Source organism: Lycium ferocissimum, chromosome 11 (genome assembly GCF_029784015.1).
Source record: "Lycium ferocissimum isolate CSIRO_LF1 chromosome 11, AGI_CSIRO_Lferr_CH_V1, whole genome shotgun sequence".
Taxonomy (NCBI): Eukaryota; Viridiplantae; Streptophyta; class Magnoliopsida; order Solanales; family Solanaceae; genus Lycium; species Lycium ferocissimum.
This window is the reverse complement of record NC_081352.1, coordinates 12559620-12567754: the sequence shown is the minus strand read 5'-3', so window position 1 is coordinate 12567754 and position 8135 is coordinate 12559620.

Here is an 8135-nt window from a genome sequence, read left to right as displayed (position 1 = left end):
CGTTAAACGGTAAAACAACAGAGGCCAGTGTTGAAGATTTTACACCCTATGCCTGAGCTGTATAACACGATCTAGAATACAAAGAAGGGTAACCATACTAAATGCCCTGTAGCCTCCTGTTTTTATGCGTGTAGTGCTACACATCCATAAACAAGACTCTACTAGACACGGCTCGTAGACAACCCTAAGACAAACTACTCTAATACCACTTTTGTCACGACCCAACCGGAGGGTCATGACGGGCACCCGGAGCTAACCTACCGAGCACCACTAGACATACGTACATCACATAATAATACCTGAGTGGGCCATAATGCTGACTAATAGATGTCATAAACTGTAAAGGACACAAGACCAAAGGATATATATATATATATATATATATATATATATATATATACACACACACACACGTTATCAAGCTGATCTCAAGTACACAAGCCGACAAGGCTAACAAAATAATGATACTACAAAATGTAAACCGAGAAGATCATGAAACATCTAACTGTGCATATCTATCTACGAGGCTCTACTGAAGTGCATAATTTAATAAGGACGGGACAGGCCCAAATGTACACAAATGAATCATACCAAGCAGAACTGCAACTCCGAAACAAGTTGAGTACTCCTGTACAAACGCTGAGAAAGCAGCCTAAGGGTCTGATCGATCTCTCTGTCTACCTCGTCGACGTCTATCCTCCCATGCTTGCAAATCTTGTTCTTGAAGAACTTTAACTCACACAACTTGTTTGAAGACTAAGTTCATCACAACTCTAAGTGTAAACAAGAATAATCAACTTCCATTAACTAGTTGGTATTTTAGAGCTTGATCTTCTCTTGAAATGATTTGGGATGTTTATGGATTATGGAGAGAGCTTAAAGGGTCACTAAGGTTCTATTTTAGGGAACAAATGAGCCCCAAGTCATGGGAAATCAATTTATAGGCCAAGGAAAATTTTCCACCGACATAAAGTACAACCAAAATATACTGGACGTACGTCCCGTACATTTATCTCATACCTGGAATGTCAAAATTCTAACTTTCTGGAAAATGAGGTACGGGACGTACAATTTTGTACGGGCCGTACTTTGTCCCTTACTTCTCAGAATTGCGATCTGTCAGTTGCATTGGAAAGAAGACTTGCTGAACTTGACACTACATAGGTTATTTATTCCATAACTCCTCATATTCTAGGAGATATACCTCCCTCAAGTTGGACCCAAAATCCTGTCCAAAATTCTACCAAGTTTTCCCAAAGTTTCGACAAACTTAATTTCTTCGATTCGCTTGGTTGCCAATCCTTCCATAACTTACTAAACATGAACTTAAACCCTCATAACCATAAGACAGGAATGTTTAATCTCATATAACCTTGAAGATAACTCTGGTGTCCAAGACTAGGACAATTAACATCCGACGAATCTCAACGTACAAAACTACGAGGTGTAATATTCAACTTCCCAGGGCGAAGCTGATTCATCTTTAGAAAATGGGGAGATTAATTGTGATGATAAAAAATTGCACACACTCGAAGCATGTCCCGGATATGGTCTTCGAGCTAAACTCAAGAAACTTTGCCCACAGGATGACTAAACACCCAAGGATCGAGTATAAGTCCACTCACTCCTAGCCATAACATGATCTTTGACCCCAGACTAGAAAAGACACTGTCAATAACCAGCTTACCGGCCCATGTTGGTCAAGCACCCACTCCTACGAACAACACCGTGGACCTGCCTAACTAACTTTGATCGAGTCTTAGGGGAGAGATCGCACGTCTAACCAACTCCTTCAACAGCCTCCGCGAGGATCAAGGAGAGGATATTGGCTGCAATAGTTAAATTAATTGAGATAACTAACCGAAGACCTACAAGTCAGCCTTGGACCCAAAGCACCCGCACAACTATAAAAAAGAGATGAAGGACAAGCTTTAAGGCATCCATCGCGTACCAAGTCTACTACATACTTAGTCTTTCATTGTCAATTTTCCTTCTCGAGATTGTATTTCCTCTCTTGTAAAAATAGTACACTTTATTTTGTTAGAGCTCTCGCCCGGAAAAGATAGTTTTTCCCCTGTCATTCCTCTTGAAACAATCCCTAGTGTTTGGTTTTAGCTCTCTAACTTGGTGAACTACATCATAATTAGTAGACTCAGCGGAATTATCAATAAAATTTTTAGGGATAAGACATAAGAATCCCCCAGAACTATGGAGAAATTGTTAGTTACTTACCTAAACAATGTGAGGGTCCTATTACCCCCCCCCCTCCCCCAAACTTCTTTTCTTCGTATTATTTACACCCCTAAACAATCATAGGATCTTATTAGCCCCTGAACTTAATTTTTCCATATTATGCTAATCTTTACATTATTTTGGTCCAGTTTTTGTTTCTCTCTAAGTGCAGAATTTGGCCCAATTTTTTTTGTTGTTTTAATGCAATTTTGGGTGAATTTTTTGTCTAGTTTTGGTTGCTTTTTTCGTGTAGCCTTTTCTGCAATTTTTGTCCAGTTTTCATCCAATGGCATGAACAAGAACTATATTTTGCATGTTTTATACATCAATGAATAAAGGAAACCTGTGTAAAATACCAACTTTACAAGTATGACAGCTTCATAAATGAAGGAAACCTATGCAAATTATCAAGAATAATTTTATAGATCTTCAAATGAGTGACACAGCTTTATAGATTCAAAAATTAGTGCTAAAGTGCACTTAAGTAACTGTGCAATAACATCATCTTAATAGACATAATCGATTAAACGCAAAAATCAGTGCAAACTTGACAATTAAGTTAGGAGGGGTAATAGGACCCTTACATTGTTTAGAGGTGTAAATAACACAGAAAAATTAAGTTTGGGGAGGTAATAGGACCCTCGCATAGTTTAGGTATGCAACTGGAAATTTCGCCATAGTTCGAGGGGGGGGGGGTGTTTACGCTCTATTTCTCTATTTCGTTATTATCTGCCACACTTACTTACTCTTCCTACTCACTTTTGGCACACTGCTATAGGTCTTTATTCGTAATTGATTGTAGGACAAAATTGTGCCTCTACAAGCTCCACATTTGCTTCCGTAAGAACCAAAGTTTTTATTTTGCTTTTATTATGTAGTTGGGGGTTGTCCTGTGGATATGTTATACTCACTTCATTTTAATTTGTTTGTTTGGTTTTGACTTCGCATGGAGTTTAAGAATGTAAGAAGACTTTTGAATCTTGTGGTCTTAAACTAAAGATATGTAGAATGTACCAAATTGCCTCTTAATCTTGTGGTCTTAAGCATGTGATGTGATAAGTTGGAATTAAAGAGTTGCCATAAAAGGAAAATGACATTCTTTTTGAAACAGACTAAAAAGGAAAGTAAGACAAACAAATTGAAATAGAGAGACTATTAAGTTATGCTATGTAAACTCGTATACGTTCAATTATGATTAGTGGGATGCTATATATGTATTATAAAGTGTTATAATTATACCTTTTTTTTTTTTTAATAACTACGAATATTACCATTGCAACCAAAAGTATTTGTACACTTAAACAATAAGTGTTATGTGTGTATATATATATACACAGAGGCGGATCCAGGATTTGGAGGTTCCGAGTGCCACTCTACTGTGAAAGTAGACGTATTGCAATTTACATGGTCTAAATAGAATAAAACATTTGATCGGTTGGATCAACTATGGCTTGTAGTTCGAGTTGTTTGTTTTCCAATTTACATAGGCAAATATTATATAGAATTAACTCAAGTTTAGAAGCATAATTACTCCTCCTCTAATATTGTTACACCTCGAAAAAAATTTCGTTGATGCCCAGTGGATAGGCTAACGAGGGGCACGCAGTATGCGATGTTTCAATAAGTAAGAAATAGTATTGGATGGTCCTAATTGAGATTTCGAAGGCATTCGAGGTAATAGAAGAAAGTTTGCCAAGAAAGGCAAGGCATACGTTATGTATCGGAAAGGATTTATGAGTAACGAATTAATGATGACTTAATGATGTTTTGGAGAAGAGATATAACGTCCCTTAGAGTGTTAATGAGGTGTTAAACAAGTGTTAAGAAGGTTCCATAAGGATTGGAGATCAAACGAGTCGACGAGAACGAAATCGGAATAGCTGGGCATTATACGGCCCAACATACGGTCGTATAAATTATATCAAGTCGTATGTTAAGTCCGTATATTTAGCCCGTATCGCGGTGCGCATTCACCGGGCCAAATCTAGGGGCCGTACATACGGTCAAGATAATTTATACGGACCGTATGTTGGTCCGTAGAAACAAGACGGACCGATTGTGTATTATTAATAAGGATCAAGTTCATTTCATTTCATTTCCCTTCACTCCTCTCTCTGTAGAACTCTCTAGAACATTTCTCCACACTTCACCTACAAGAATCCAAGAGAGAGTAAGGATCAATTTCATCAAACCAAGGAAATCAAGTGTAAGGAACTCATTAGAGTTCATCCAAGTCAAGAAATTCCATTGGAAAGGAACTAGGGTTTTGGCTCAAGTGGAGTCTTTCCACTCAAGGCTCATTCCCACACTATCTAAGGTAAGTTTTATGATCATTCCATGTTGTTTAAGATATTGAGAGGTTGAAAGACTTAGATTATGAAAGGAGATAGAAAATGGGTTATAAAGATGAGAATAATGAGATTTTGAGTAAAAGAGTTGGGATTTAGTCACGATTCTTCATATATTGTGATTATGATTATACTATAAATGATATTAAGGACATGGATAAGCATTATATGTGAGAAAAATGCAATAGTGAACTATGACCATGATTATGGAGGAATGGAAGTGAAATTGTGAAATATGGATAATGTAGATGAATGATGATCAGTTGCTTATAATACGTGGAATGCTGGGACGATGTTTGGGAGTTAATATGTAATATGAGGAAAGTTGTATCAACAAAGGAAATGCTGCCCAATTTTCTCTAGATTTAGTAAGCACATTCATATAATCGATTAGCTAATGTTAATGCGAATTCTCTTGAAGGTAGAAACGTGAGCATTGAAGGAGAACAATCAAGCGATGGAATGGTTAAACAAAAGAGGTATGTGAGGCTAGTCCCTTCTTTCTAAAGCATGACTCCTATGACATGAATCCTCCTATCTATCCATGATTTTCCTATATATCGGAAATTATGAGTCAACGTTGATAAAGAGCTTCTTATGAGATAAAGATGAGAAATATGTCATGAATACGATAATACTGATGATGAACCTAAGTCTAGAAGTCCCTAAGCTCATGATATGACATTCCTACGAAGCTAATGATCCTTATATGATTCCTATGATATTATTTTCCCTCCTTTTCCATGAATTTCCTACATTCCGGAAAACTAAGAGTCTATGTTCATGAATAGCCATATGAGATCAAGATAAGAGATACATTATGAGCACGATAATGATGATGATGAGCTTAAGTCTAAAGATTCTAGAGTTCATGATATGATGTTTCTACAAAGCTAATGATGTTAACTACGATCCATTGATGTTGTTTATTGTATACACTCACCTTATATGCTAATTCCTTCAAGGTGAGGCACGTTTATGAATGCTCCATAATGGAATCGAGAGTTTACGACCTTATGTCACCCCGATAAAGTATAGTTGTCTTCGAGTTCTATGCATACATTATGATGAGTACATGATGATGATGTTACACCGTGCCTATATGGTCGCGTACACCGCTAAGGGGCAAGATATACACCATGTCTAGATGTGTATGGGCAGACACCACTAGCTGGCTAAAGATGAGATGGTACCCCTGGACGCTGTGAGGCTCCGGGGCGCGGGCTAATGATTATCACACCGTACCTATAAGGTCGGGCAGCTTATACATATATGCATACATGATATGATGATGATTATGAAGTAAGCCACCATGCATTATTTCTTTTATAAGTGACAGTCAGTTACAGGTTGCTCCTTATCTGATGTTTCCTTATGTCATTGACGTATTATTATTGCTTATGCCTTACATACCGCACAATGTTCGCATCGTCGTCCGTTTTTTTGGACGCCGTGTTCATGCCCATGTGCAGACAAAGAAGTGATCCAGACTCGTAGGAGCTATTAGCTGACTTGAGAGCACTCCATTGTCCCGAAGGTGCCATTAATTATTCTTTTGTGTATACATGTACTTTGGGCATGACGGGGTCCTGTCCCGTCCCTATGTATAGCACTCTAGTAGAGGCTCGTAGATACGTATGTGTGGGTAGTATGGTCTCACGGTTTCTCATCGTATGTATGTAGATATATATATATATATATATATTATTTTGATAGCCGGAGGGCTTATATATATAAGGTAAATATGTTTTAAGTAGAAATGGTTCTTCTATGATTATAAGCATGAGACTAACCGCAGAATGTGAGTAATAGTAACGAGCTATGTTTCGTGGTTAGCCCCGGTAACCATCATGGCCCCTAGTCGGGTCGTGACAAAAGTGGCATCGCAGCTCTGGGCCCTGTGTGTTGTCTACGCAGCCGTGTCAGTAGAGTCTTGTTTATGGTGTGTTACACACATCTATAAACAAGAGGCTACAGGCATTTAGGACGGTTACTCTTCTTTCATCTCTAAGATCGTGCGATGACTAAGCCATAGTGAAATGAGATTCCTTATACTAATCCTTGATTGCAGTAGAAGAACGGTATTGACAGCAGAAAGTGATTGATGACATTGAAAGTTACGGAGGTAAGCCCCTTCATTGAGGCTACGTTATCGGAATATGTATTTATATGATAATGGATTGGTTGTCATAGAGGTAAGTCGGTGGCACAACAAGAGGAATTGACTAAAGGTATCTCTTGATGATAAGTTCGGCTTATAAGTTTGTGAACTAAACAAATTGAATGAATCAGACAAAGGTAAGCGACGGCACGAAAGATGTGTGACGAGTAAGGTAAGAATATCGAGGTATGATTAAAATGTAAAGTCGAAGGATGAAAGGGAAAGTAAATAGGAAGGGATAATGTGGCGCATCGCTAAAGGACTGTGTACATCTCGAAAAGTGTGCTATATGAGGTAAATTTCGACATCTTTGTGCTTTTACTTGAAAGTGGTAGCCCCGTGGTGGCGAGATATGTCGTACATATATATTGGCCCCGTGAGGCATTGTATGTATTTACGCCCGGCAGTTTTGGGATAGTAAGAAATATAGAGAAACTCCGCCGAAATTTTCCTAGAATCTAAAGGAGATAAGATATAAGCTTGTAATATGTCCTAACGGGAAAAGATGTTGTGCAAAAAGTAATGGCAGGACGAGATTAAGTTAGGAGTATCGTTAACAACTACAAGAGACGAATTAAATACTATTGAATTGATAGTGATGGTAATTATAAGATCGACATTGATACGGTAAAGAGAAATGCTAGAGTAAATTAGGCGGCATTGTAGTGCTAAAACACGGCATAGGAGAGAATGGTAACTCTAATAGAGCGCGAGCATCGGGAGTATTGATTGGATGGATAAGCACGAGTAAGATACGATAAGTCTATTAGCAAAATAAAAAGAAAGATGACTGAGGCAAGGGTATGAAATATGAAGGGGTATAACGAATGTGAATCCATTGGTAAAACAACTTATATGGTAAGTGTAATAGGGTTGATCAGAAAGAGTAACAGGTTGAGTATGCTTATTTCGCAAGGTTTATTCTATTTTACGAGCAGTCTTGCGAACGAGGTAAAGAAGTGACACTTTATAGCGTTGATTATGATCAAGATATAATGAGAGCGTGGCAAGAACTGTAATATAATGTAAGTAAAGTATAGTGAGGAAACGACTAAAGATGTGGCATGTTCTATATGAATGAAGAATGAATGCAAGTGTGAAACCAGCAAGCGAGCCATGGGGCAATAGATAAGAAAGCTTATAAGACCTTGTTAGAAAAATCCAAAGATGAGGTTTCGCAATGACAAAAATGATAGCAAGCAAACTTGAAAAAAGAATCAGAGAAATGTGATATGGCAAAGTAGTAGTAGTTGTGGTTTGTATAATCGAGAGCATGAGTGATATCTTTAGCCGAATGTAAAAGACCAAGACTACGTAAAAGATGATTAACGAAATAGGATGATTGTTAGGAAAAGGATCAACACAATAAGGATGAGAGGGGATGATCAGAATGA